Source organism: Takifugu flavidus, chromosome 8, assembly GCF_003711565.1.
Source record: "Takifugu flavidus isolate HTHZ2018 chromosome 8, ASM371156v2, whole genome shotgun sequence".
NCBI classification, from domain to species: Eukaryota; Metazoa; Chordata; class Actinopteri; order Tetraodontiformes; family Tetraodontidae; genus Takifugu; species Takifugu flavidus.
Window position 1 is genome coordinate 14,843,197 of NC_079527.1, and position 13,713 is coordinate 14,856,909.

Consider the following 13,713-nt stretch of genomic DNA (forward strand, 5'->3'; position numbering starts at 1 on the left):
CCTCATCATCATCATCATCATCATCATCATCATCATCATCATCATCATCATCATCATCATCATCATCACAGAGGGAGAAAGGCTCATAATTGGATGGAGGTGTCTGTAGATAATGAAGCCAGATCTCACACCTGCCAAACCGTGGGGATTTCACTTGACTGGCCACTTAAATCTTCCTCACTCTGCGGGTCTGGAGGGCAAGAGAGTGAGCAAGGAACTAATGGGGAAAAAAAAGTGTGCTACAGGGAGGATCCCTGTCAGCGCGAGCGTAGCGTGGAGCCCGCCCAAGCTAACGCAGCCCCCACAGCTCGCTCCATTCACACACCCACCTCACTTCACTTCGCTGTAAATCCTCTGGTGTCAAGGATTTCAGACAGAAATGGGGGGGAAATGCTGCACCAGCTATTTTGTTTCGAACTCTCAAAAACACTCGCGTCTCCCAAGTTGTCTTTGGTGACAGCGTCGCGAGCGGGGAAGTGTATTGTGCCAGCTTTTAGCGGGGGTGTCATTCGAGGTGCTGAAAAGGAAAAATCAGATAGACGCTTCAACGGAGAAACACTTCTGTGTAGGAAAGTTTACCTGACACTCACCGCTGATGGCTGACACAGGATCAGTGGCGGCAAAAAGCGACACCAATTAGGGGTGGAGTTTACCCCAACAGAGCCCTTAACAATTTATGAAAGACAAAATGGAATTCCACTTCATCTGTCTTTGCCAGTCGAGCCATAAACAATGCTTGGGAATTGGGAGGTGAATCGCGGCGAGAGACAGGAAGTGGGTATCAAGCCTTGTTAGCTTGTCATGAGGACATACCTGCTGTTGTTCTCATAAATAAAAACAATCAATAAGTGCAGATATGCAGAGGGCGAAGCGCAGCCGTGTGATAACTGTCCAAGTTCTCTCTGCAGACAAAGAAACGAAGAGTGAATGAGCTGGAGTTGACCTTACGGGCTGGTTTCCACAACGCTCCTCCGCTCGCTGACAGATTCTGCTGCCGGCTGACAAAACCCAGATCCCAGGGAAAAAAAGACTAATATTTTCTATAAAAGACTGTTTATATCTGAAGTTGGGATTCTGGCTCTGTCCTCCCAATCTGCCAATAGGGACATTTCATTCCTCGCACATCGTTTGTTTGTTCCACCCCGAGGAACGGACCAATCATCACAATATGAGGTTTCGGTGCTCTTCGTTAGCTGATGACAACGTGGACGTTGGAAATAGATTTGGATGAAACTTGTAGTAATTCAAAAACCAGGACTCCAACTGGAACCCGCCCCCTTGCCTCTGTCATCCCGTATCATGTGACACGTGCGACTGGGCCGCTGGCTCTGCTGTCGTCTGAGCCGTGACAGGCAGAAAGCCGAGGTGACGGAGATCCAAAGAGAGGCGGAGCTACAGGAGCTGGGGCCGAGCTGCCGTCAGGTGTCGGTGAGGCTGCACGCAGGCCGGCAGACGCGGCGGCTCCGTCTCAGACTTGCACAATATTTGGCCAAAACGTGACTGAATTCTCAAGCTCCGGTTCCACCTGAAAGGTGCCAGGAAGCTCTGGCCAGCGTATCAAAGCCGGATACTTACAGTCTGATTTTCCAGCGTTCAGAGCAGGTGGGGAGGTAAATGAGTCCAGGTGGCGGGCCTGGCCCACGATACCCAGGAGGGGAACATTTCATCCAGCTCAGAAAGCAGCCTCCAGTGATGGATGGTGTCACATGTCCACTTAGAGCCGGCTCTCTGTGCGTGCTCAGGTGATATCCTGCTGCCCCTCCCCGAGAGATGAGAAATGCCCGAGCCCGCTCCGTCTTTTTGGGGAGACGCGCTGTAACCGTAGACCCCCCGATCGTCATCGTACCTGCGCGAGCTGCCGTGGCGGGACACTTTTAGAAGGTCGGTGCAGCGCTTTAATGTGGATCTTCTTTCCAAATTGTGGCGATAAGCAAGGCTGAAATGTACCCTGAAATGAAATCACACGGAAACGGAGAGCTTATCAAGATGAAGCTGCACCATAATACAAGAATTATCCATCACCATCCATCATGTATTTGTTTGCAGGAAACAGATTACACGGATCTTAATTGAAATATTATTTTACCTTCATTTGAATTATTTATGCGCCCGCCGAACGCGTTCATGCTTCAGAGGGCAAAAAAACACACATTATGTGATACGAGAACACGTGTGTGTGCGTTATTTTGTCAGAATTTCTCATATATTATTCAAATGGTGGAGTCAGAATATTACGCTGGAGCTTTATGAAGGGCATCAGACGGCCTGTCTTTGATGCAATTTCACTTGGCCGGAGAAGAGCTGTCCATTGGACCACCATTGCTAATGAGATCTGGGGGTACATTTGAGAGTGGTGGGAGGGCTGTCATCCACTAGGTGATGGTTTTAAGACCAAGCAGTGATACTTCATTAATTAACCTTCACATTCTATGTAGATCTGCTCATCAAGATGCAGTTAATTAAAGAAAGGTCATTCCAAGGGCTGCTGGGAAGCGGCGTTATTACAATAGAGGGATGGCACTGCTTTGAGTGAGATAACACCGGGGAGGGAGGGGGCAGGGAGGCGGCCATCACATAGTCGCTATAAAATGGCAGGCGACTCGCCAGAGCCACTCCCGAAGTGCTCCCCGTCACCCACCTACAGTCCAACAACAGAACTACTTTTAAATTGTTTTTCTTTATTTCTTCCCCTCCGTCTTTTTTATGTGGAAAAATGCTGCAGAAGCTCTAATGGAGGAAGCCTCGGTAAAATATTCATTACACTCAATCGACAGCATCTATCTTTTAACGTCTCCGTATAGTTTTTCTACTCCGGCTTTTCCGTCTGTGTCCTCCTGCCAATTTCCCGGGTGATGTCGACTTTCTCCGACCTTGCTCAGTGTAAAAGAAAAACTGCCATATTGGGTAAATAAAAGGGCCAGAACCCAGTGGGATATGAAATAGTTATGCATCATCTTGTGAGTGGAATCCACTTCTGGGTGCTGATTTATTTATTTTTGATTTCTGCGCATCCGCACGTGTCAATCTTCCTCGTTCTGCGGAAGTGGAGCTCGTAGATTTTAGCAAAGAAAAAACATCCCTCTTAGGCTCTAATCAATTTAGAAGGAGACAACAGGAAAACGTGTCTTCGGTGACAACATACGAGAGACTCCCGCTGTTACGTGATGCTTTTCCTGTGTCCAAATGCACCTGCAGAGACAACCAACACACAGTGAGCCTGAATACACAGGATGTGTCTGTGTAGACACAGTATATATGTGTCCCCGCCTGCTAGGATGCAGTAACTGCTGACCCTGGACACGGCGCCATTATGGCAGACAAGGCAGGGCTCCCCTGGCAGCAGCTGGGCCGGGTGGTTGCTAGGTGGAGAGACATTACCGCGGGCCTCTGCAATAATTTATCCTAAGAGCGCGGCGAGCCGTCATGTAGCCCCTGACAGAGAGCTGCAGTACTTTATCAGCCTGCCTGTAAATCAGCCATGTGTGGGTGCAGACGGCAACATTGTTTGATCTCTTTCAGACACTCTAATAATCTGCTCGCCTCTGATTGATACCTTCACACAACAAAGCACATTACACCAGCAAACCGCAGCAGCCGGCTCCGTGTGTGTGTGTGTGTGTGCGCGCGTGCTCTAATGTGCAAAACATGTGTGCCTGTGCGAGTGTGTCTTTCTGGTGGTCATCAGTATTGCCACTGGCCTGGGGAGGAAATAGGGAGGGGATGAATGAGTCTTCTGCAGAAACACAGGGTCATTTGGAGTCTGTAAACCAATGACAGGCTAACGGGTTCACAAAACGATCACTGGTTGGGGGGGTGGCAGGGAGGGGAGGGGGGGGCAGGGAGGGGAGGGGGGGGCAGGGAGGGGAGGGAGGGGCGGTGGTGGCGGGGGGAGCAGTCAAGCTAACCTCAGCGCCCGAGAAATACAGCAAACAGACAAAAAGCCACCGACACCGATGTCCTTCTGCTAAACGGTGCCCTCAGAACGTGGATGAGAACTTGATCGAGGATGAATGTTTTACCAGCTAATGTTTAAATAAATAACCAGATCTTGATGAGAGTTTCACAACCAGCCAGCAGGTGGCCCATTTTCAGAAGATCTACCCTCTCTGTCCTGTAGGAGTGTGTGTGTGTGTGTGTGTGTGTGTGTGTGTGTGTGTGTGTGTGTTGACAAATTGAGTAAATGGAACAACATGGCTGGATGGTTTTTTTTTATCTTTGCTTTAAAGTTCAGGGATTTCTTTTTATTCCGCTCATGGCCTCCTCTCACATCAGAGTAAATTGCATCCTCTCTAAATTGCACGGAAGCTGCTTGCTTGATATGGCTCATATACAAAGGAGAGCAATGTCCCGTCCAACAATACCCACGCCATTCGTGCCGCTCAGCTTCCGAATGTCATCGCTTTGAGTGTGACAGTAAAACATAACTCCACCTTTTATTTGTAGGTTGCTGTGGAACATGGCTTCCAATTATTCAGCTCCAAATTCAATAGCAATTTTCTGCTCAATGAAATGGTGGTTTCAATCTCCAGAGTAATGTCACTTTAGAGAGATTTTCAAAATGGCACGGCTGTGAGTGAATAGACGGACGCGGGAGGATTCATTGTGCTTGAGGAAATGGTGCTTGTCTGCTGAAGCTTGCCATTTATTGATGAAGAGACGCTATAGAACATATAGCGGGATGAGTGGACACAACGGTTCCGCTCCATCTGTGGATTCCGATTTTTGGCTTTCCGGCAGAATTTGTACGAGGACAAACCAGATGCATCACCTCGTGATTGCATTTGGTCAGATGGAACCCATTTTGCTTCAGCTGGGCATTAAAAGTAACATCGAACAATTCAAAAATGCAATTATAAGTGTTTGTGTATAATGTATCAGTGGGCCATCCAGGGCCCCGTAATGAATGCAATGCAACGTGCGCTCACTGAGCCGTGTGCATGCTCCGCTCAATGCATCTCTGAAAATAAACAGAGCAATGGAAATGGTTCTCATTAGTGTTGTTTTCATATTAAGTCCCTCAGACAAGGTTGACAAACCCGGCTCCCTGTGCCAGGCTCCTCGGGGACCACCGCTTCAATACAGCTCGGGCAAACAACACCAGCCGATACCAGCACCATTACCACCTCCTATAGTTACTTATCCTCCCCTCCCTCCCCGAGGAGCGCTTTGTCTACACACTCACAGGAAAATGCATTAAGATCTTCCAGCAGCACAGAGAAGGAGTCCTGCTTTCATTTATCACCATTGCTATTGGCCCTAAAAGGGACAAATGTCTGTTTTCCATCTCGCCGCTATTAGAAGGAGAGAAATGTGTGTGTTTGTGTGTGAGATGGAGGTTATTTTGTGCTCCAGAGACGATTCACTGCGAGGCTGTTTAGCAGGAGGGGAACAGGTGTTCCCAGCTTCTGGCTCCCACCATGTGTTCCAGTTGTTTCATCTGCAGCTGTTCCCAAACTCTGGATATGAAGATCAAAACACGTTATTAAGCACAGCGTTCCCTTTCATACGCTGCACTCTCCGCGGCTCCCAACGTTCCGGAATGGTGCATATTAATGCAGAGTAATTACTTGATGCATCAGGGGGTCCTTGTGTCACGTATATCATCCGATCGTTCGCTCGTCTAGAAACGATGAACTCTGACCTGCACGCGGACGGAGCGGAGCTGCCGTCAAATCAGCTCATGAAAGCGTTTTTAATGAACAATAACGTTTAAATGACGCGCATCATGTATGACAGCTGAGAGCAACAGCGCTGTGAACGTTACGGAAGGTGCTGGAATATCTGCGGTGATGAAGGACCTACCTTGATGTCTTCAGGTGACAGTTCTTTGTTGTGGAGTCTGGCCCCGCCCACTTTTTTCCTACTTTCCTTCGGAGAGTCTGGCACTAGTGACAAAGGTTAAACGGATGAGGTGAGAGCGGAGGGAAGGTGCGATGCAGGTGAACGAGTGGAGCAGACGATCACGTGATTTGGACAGGATGTGACACGGGGGACGGGGCGTTTCCTCTGGACGGGTTATTTTCTCCACGATAACAACATAATTAGCCATTTTGTTTCTGACCATAGACAATTATGAGGAGACCAGCCTTATCATGAATGCAAGATTCCGTGATTCCTTACGACGCCTACAGCTGTGAACTCCGAGTCTGAACAGCTTGCATGTTATTGACAATAACGACGGTATTAGACTGCAGGTCCCACCCTCTAAAATGAAATGGTATCGGGCCTTCCTGTAATACCGCTGTCGCTCCCTCCGGCATTTTGTAATTTGTTGCCATGTTTGTGTTTCCTTTCACACTTTAATATCATGGTATTGCTTCAATTTGAGCAGCAAGATAAGTTCTATTTCATTTTGTGGGATTAACTTACTGGATAGCGCACGTCTCAAGGTATTTGTTGTGTTTTGTTTTAGCTATGAATTATTTAGAAGCTTCAAAAATAGAGAATGGGCTACAAGATGGTGTCTCTCTCAGGCAATCTCAGTCAGATGTTTAATTTGGTCTGCTAGCGTGGAACGGCGCGCGCCACAACTGGGATTAGGCGGTGGGCTGTGTAATTTCCCTGAAGGAGGAGCACGTTGAATCTGCGAATAATGATAAAGGAGGAACGGAACATTAGAAACACGGAAACTCCTGATTGCGACGTGCGCTTCAGCTGTCATTCAGCCTTCACAAACAATGCTGGAGCACAAACCCCCGACACTTCAGCTTGTTTGTCATTAGGTGGAGCTTAACAATGAGATGTCGTCCGTTTTCAGCTCGTTTTTCATCGTTTCCCCCCTCGCTAAAGTTCACTCGCTCTATTAATGAAGGACTCCTGGTTTTCTTACCGCGCGGCACTTTTTAAAAATGCTAATGGACTCCAAGAAGCACCTGAGCCAAGATGAAAGTGCCCTAATTCCTGCTCCAAAGGTTACCGAGATGAGTTATAGCGGTGTAAGCATCTGAAAGCTATTCCCTCGTTAGATTTGACAAAGGGAGGCTGCCATTTCCCCCTTTAAAAATAGTGTTGGGTAATAAATGATCATTTGTGGATGGTGAGGCTAACGGCGATGACTTTTCTACTGACATAACTTTTAATGTCAGCTGATTTACATCCTGAAAGTTCTCCCCAAATATTTATCATGGGCGTTTTATTCATGACGCACGGCAGAGACCCACAGAGGAGCTTTTATTGGGATTCTGTTGGGAAATGGCTAATTAGTTGTCCGTGAAAAATACAGGCCTGCTGTTCTCTTTTTTTTTTAACCAAAATATTTTGTTGTTTTTTTTTCTTTCACTTTGCAGTCAGACCCCCCAGATCAGATCAGGACGAAACCCCCAGTTCAGTGTTATTAACCCGCTGACAGGTGGAACGCTTCCATTAATTATGCAGCGTCCTGGTCTCTGGGTAAAGCTGCCTTCTGTACCGCGTGGCGCTGCCTGCACCTCAGCATATGTGACGGTTCTTCTCTGCAGCCTCCTCCAGGCCCCGAAAGGTGCTGCTGGTGTGGACGCGGGGCTGTAGAGCAGCCCTCGCGGTGACAGTTTCAGGCGGAGGACTCTATTAATAGTTTACCTCTCAGCCGGGGCATTTCATCATTTTTGGTGTCTGAGGGCTTCCTGCTTCCAAAAAAGCAGGGCAAAGTTATCCAGCCCTGCATATTTCATGCTGTTGAGGATTATAAATACGAGGATCTCGGGTTGTTGGGCTGCGTCTCAGGTTCTGGCTTCAGAAATTATGACAATATAAACAACTATATACTAGAGTTGGTAAAATGGGGCCGTCCCGGCAGCGTTAATTCAAACTCAAGGCCAGACGTCACAACACACCTCACAGACTGAAAGGCTGTAATTTTACTGCCCTCCCCACATTTTGAACCTCTGATTCCCATATTTCTTTGAGCTCAGAGAGTCTATTTGTCCAGGATCAAAGGTCCATCCAACAACAAGAGGCGCTGACAGGCCGCCTCGGCCTCCAGTATGTGGGCCCTTCTGTCGGACCATGAGAAAGGTGAGCGAGAGCTTTCTCGCTCTGTTTTCCTCATCGCTGTGTTCGCCTCTAGAGACTTTGTGCCATCAAAACAACAGAGTCACACAAGCGCTCCCCAGACCGGTGCATTAGCCTGACCCATGGCCTGACCTCCTGTCAGAAAGCCCTGTTGTTCCGCCTTGATGCTCCCTTTTGGCTGAATCTGACTGATTGCTTTTGGTTTGCCTGTTTGCTATTTTGCAGAGTTTCCAGCAGGGGATGAAATTTCAGCACCTCGATGAATTCGTGATTACACGTCATTTTAAGGAGATTTGACCAGCAGACCCCTCGTAAAGTATCACGTCACGAGTTGGAGCTTTGTCACCCAAAATGAGGAAATCCTGAAAAAGACTGACCAAAAGCCAAGATGGTGTCCATAAATGAGTTCCTGTTTTTAGCGTTAAAATCAAGGTACACTATTAAAATTATTACAATTGTTAGCTGCTCAGAATGAGTCCGAGACTGAATCTAAGATTTCTGCCATCACAAGAATCAAAAGAAAACTTAGTTTCCCACAAATCCTGACTGACGAGCCCCAACCAGAAAAAAAGAAAGAGTTTTATTTTTTATTTTTCTGCCATCACTCAGGCGTTAAACCACCTGAAACCTCACACATCGACTTTTTATCCGCAGATTGCAACTCATCCATTTTTTAATTGCATTCATTTTTACCTGAGTCCCACCGGACCTGCAACAGTGGTGGTCACTGTCATCTGTCTGCTCTGACGGGAAGGGGGGGAAGGGGGGAGGGGGGAGAGACAGAGAGAGAGAGCGAGAGAGAGAGAGAGAGAGAGAGAGAGAGAGAGAAGAGAGAGAGAGAGAGAGAGAGAGAGAGAGAGAGAGAGAGAGAAGGGCGCCAAAGCCACTTTCCACCCCAAGCTGATCTGTCAGGCTTATCACACAGCCGAGCGATCTGGAGGTGACATCCTCCACTGAATCAGTGACATTTCACGGACGGTGCAAATCTATCCATCTTTGTCAAGCGTCCGCCTCGATTTTAGCATTCACCAAGTTAGCATATTGATCACGCAGAAACGCATGAGTGCGGATTTCTTGTTTTGTCGCTCCTTAAAAGGGGCTCTGGGAGTGCGGCGCGTACCTCAGGCTGTCCTCTCCTGACCTGAATATGATAAAAAACCCTCTTTTTTTCAGCAGAGTTTTAGAACAGATCTGGGATGTTCTGGCAAATAATTATCACAGATGCTGTGATCAATGACTTGTATTGATCGCTAATGCCTTATCCATGGTGAAGAAAACAGCCGAGAGGTTTTCGATATTCTGTCCACCGGTGGGTGTTTTCCACTCACTGGTTTATCTCCCCCCAACAATCCAGGTTTCACCATTAAAGAGGTTTGTGGTCAGGATCACTGGAATTAAAATGAAGGCTAAAGGCAAAACATAGTGAAGGATATTAACAAATACTGAAGTTTGTACATGAGACTGTCCTGTTTTAGCACTCAGGTCAGCATTGGCACGACTATCTCACAGGTAGCTGAATGAAAACAGTGTTTAGCATGCTAACGTTGCTCTGTATACATAAATGAGCCAGACTGGACCTTCGAATCAAACGCTGTGATTTTGGTGCCTTTGATTTAACTGTGTAGGAGTTTGTTTCACTACTTCACTGCTGTAGCAGCTTCATTATGGAACCCGCTGTTGGCTGGCAACCACGTCACGTTGGCGGGTTTTTAGCTCCTCAATTGTTTAGGCACATATGTGTTCAATAAACCATGCAGCTCTGCTTGCTTGCACTGCTTGAGTTTGGGAAACAAAAGAGCTTTGTTTCCACCGGCATAATTGCCGAGATGCATTAGAGAAAGAGCCCGTTTACGAGAGAGAAAGTATTTGCCACCTGGGTCCAGCAGTGAAGAAACCATAGCAGCTTCTGTTATTTGTAGTGTAATAATTGATTAATAATGCAGGGCTTTAGGGAACAGCGTAACCCCTAAAATGAGGCCGATGATTGTGCTTGCGCCGAAGCAAATCAACAGCGACAGAACAGCACCGGGGATTACAACATCTGCAGTCAGCGGTGTCGAGGTTAACTTGTCCTGTGATTACAAAACCCATTTCCTGGGAGCAGGTGTTGCACTGACACCGCTGCGATCATGTATGTGCAGATGCCTTCATGGGCCGGAGCGTACACACACCCAGACACACAAAGACGGCGAGGAGAGGGAAGAATGGCAGCTTCTGCGACCACATGCTTTTGAGACCCGTGTGAAAACATGAATGAGCTGCCTGCAAATCGATAGGGACAAGAGATCTAGTGTCTAGCTAATCCAGTGCAGACTGGCATGTTCTCCATGTAATCTCCTGCATTGTGCTGCGAGGGGAAAGATTATCCTTCTCTGACTGGCTCGTAAAAGGTTGCCTCGCTGTAGTTTGTGTCTGCGTGAAGGGAGGGAGCATATGTGCCGTGTAAACGATGCTTTCTCCCCCTCCCACTCTGTCAGAAACTGGATTATGTCCAGCAGCAGCACCCCCCCAACACACACACACACACACACACACACACACACACCAATAAAGGGCTTTCTCTCCTCTTTCCTTTTCAAAAATCATCGGATTTATGACAGGGGATTTTCGGAAAAAGTTCTGCACCAATTTTGATGCCAGCTAAGTATCCCGGCAGGATTAGAAGAGGCCTTTGGATGTTGCACTCCAACGTTTGGAGCGATGCATTGTGGTCAGGGTTATCAACCGCACGGAAAAAGGCACGTAGTGAAGAAAGAAGCGGGCTCGTTATTCGGATGAATGCGTATGCGTTTGAATCAATAAGAGCGATGAATCAGTCTTTTCCTTTTAATTCCAGAGGCACCATCCTGGAAGACGTTTTCACACAACTTGTGTGACTGTAAATTCAAATGTATCAAGGTGCTACGATTAAAAAAATCAATCTCAATAAGAGGCAGCGGCGGGCCAGGACTCAGGACGGCCTGATATCTGAATTATAGTGAAATATAGCAGCAGCTGCGAGTAATCATGATATTAATCATTCAAAATCTGGATGTAAGTGCAGTTTAACAGGGGATTAACAAACAATTAATTCATGCAGAAACTGTAAAACCATTGCAGGACCATGTGGTAAAAGGAAGGTCATCTTATCTCACTTTACAGCTATATTTTAAATTTAGCAATAGTTGTCACAATCTGGTGACGGGCTGCTATACCTAAACCCAACCAGTGGGGGCAGTAGAGTCAGGAAAGAACCTTCCTCTGGGTCGTCGCTGGAGGTCATGATGCTGGTCAATGTGCTGTGTGAACTTTGTTTCCTGCAGATGAGACTAGAGAATAATTTGACGAGCAAATATGCAACAATTTCTGTTTCTGCATTCAAGACGTCAGCTGCATTATGTCTGCGGCGGTGCCGTGCGTGCGGCCGACGTCCTCGCCAGTCGAACAGCGTCAGCCCGGCTGAGAGTCTGGCTGCTGTGGGACAAGGAAGAACTTAGTTAATAAAGCTTGAACCAGATCCTCGGGCTGCCCTTGGAGATCACTTACATCAAAGCAGCAATCAAAAACTGGTGCAGATATAATTTGTCATCAGGGATTTCCTGCTGGAGAATTATAGAGAAGATACAGGCCGATCAATACTATGGATTTTCACTGCACTGGCTGATTGTCCAATTGCTGTGAAACATGCACCGAGATAAAGGGCACGCCTGCCATTTTGTAACAGACTGCCGAGTCAGCATTCAGCCTGTCAGATACTTCCAGGCTGCTGTGAGAGAAAATTATCATGCTGCAGTGTCCAAATCCTATTTAACACTTTTTCCCTCCATGGGATGTGATTCATCACAGATCCTCCTCTGTTTGAGGGGGGCATCGCTCTGCGTCATTGTCAAGCGCCGCTCCGGCCACACATGGGTGGTGTTTAAAAGGAGCAGGCACGGGCAGATGCCAGAGCAATGCAATCCCTCCACAAGAACATGTCAACCAGAATTAGGGAAGACGTCGGCGGAATATGTTAAATCTCCCGAACACCTCGGAGAAATGACCATTTAGTGGCTGCAGAGAAGATTCGTTTTACACTCGGGAGAAACCGGGTTTTTAAAACAGCAAATATAGATCAATGTGAGCTGGTGGTGACCTGTTGAACCTGCAGGCTTTGACCTCCAGGCAAACCAGCAGTGACAGAGAGTCGTTCTCCTTTGTTTTCGATGCTGCTCCGGTGTGACACTGATCATAAAGCCCAATGGACCGGAACCGTATTACAGCCTTGTGGGCGGCAGGGTGGTGGAGTGAGCAGCACCACCGCCGCTTGGTGACTCTGGCCGTCGAGCAGTTCGTGTTCCAGCACCGAGGTCGGCGAAAAGTCACATTTGTCTTTCAGGGGTGAGTGGAGAGGAAGGTTTCCGCTTCCCGGCGAGTTTTGGTTGAGATTAAAGCGAGGTGACGCGTGAGCCCCCGCGTGGCTGCAGAGGCACAGATTCCTCTTTATTATCACAAAACATCTCCCTGCCGACGTTGTTCTTTGTCACAACCAGAAGGAGGCTTCTCTGTCTCAAATCCTTTTCACTCGGCATCAGCGGGGCCAGAGGGGACGAGACGTCCACAGAGGCGTCGCAGCGAGGTCAAAGGTCGACCAGGGTCAGGGTTGACCATTTCCATCCCCGCCTGTCCTCCTGGCTCACGATGGGCGTGGACTTTTGGGAACTATGCGCACCAAAATGAATTCATACTGTAATGTAATGAGGACTCGCAGGAGCTGTAATTGTTATTATTGCCAGGCCCAAATTGAAAAGCATAACCTGTGTGACACCAACTATCAGTTGTCATTATGTGGGAAAACATGCCCTCATTGCGGATCGCTGTCTGGTGACACCCAGTGTAATTGAGGAGGTAGTCAAGCTGTTGAAGGCTCTCAAAGGAGGGGCCGGACACTTGATCGGAGCGTTTTATGTCTTCGGAGATGATTTGATTTCACATAATGTCTATTTTACAGCCCAATATGCCATTAATTTGCATGATAGGGAGCCAAAATGTGACATTTTTATTTAGACGTCCCCGCAATGTTTGGAGAACAATTGGGTGCTGTTTTTTTTGTTCTGTCAGTCTTCCAGAGCGGTGTCGTCTCATTATATCACATCTTACCGTGCGGCGAATGGCTGCCTCTCTCCTCGTATTGCTGCTTCAGGTCAATGTGGCATTTTTGAAAGTGGTGATGGGAGGCAGGAGGAGCAGGACGGATGTACTGTTGACAGATGCCGGCGATTGTGTGTTTACCTCTGGTGTTTACCTAAAGAACTAAAATCAGACACAAAGAGATGCGCCAGCACCCTCTTACACTGTCTGAAATACTCCATCTAAATCACACAACTTCTATTTATACCCATATTAGCATGTCTATGTGGTGTTTTTATTGGGAACAACAGGGTGATTGTTTGTAGATTCACACAGTCTAGAAAGATGAGGAAGCAAAAAAAATAAAAAGTTTAGTGAAAGAGATCCCTGCACGGAGGCTGAACGCAGTAAAAGTGAAGCAGCTTTGGGTCTTTAACCACAGGAAGTGTTTTTGAACTCTAAATCAGGAAGTGTTTCAATCTTCAGGATGAGATTCTTGCAGAATTCTCTTTCTCCTGTTAACCCAGCTGGCAAACTGGGCAAGTCTGAGCCTGGTGGCTGGAGCGCTGAAGCGAGAAGGCGAACCCCCCCCCCCCCACCGTGAACCGCAGCCAAGTGCCAGCACTTAAGGTGAAG

General features: G+C 47.6%; 1 long non-coding RNA gene across 1 annotated transcript in view; it reads right to left on the reverse strand.

The window, feature by feature from the left end:
• The window catches only part of LOC130529871 (uncharacterized), a 43,137-nt gene continuing 29,424 nt past the window's right edge, over positions 1–13,713 (reverse strand). Inside the window, exon 3 of the long non-coding RNA XR_008951675.1 lies at positions 1–1,948. This is a non-coding gene — a long non-coding RNA (uncharacterized LOC130529871). The remainder of the gene's footprint in view (positions 1,949–13,713) is intronic.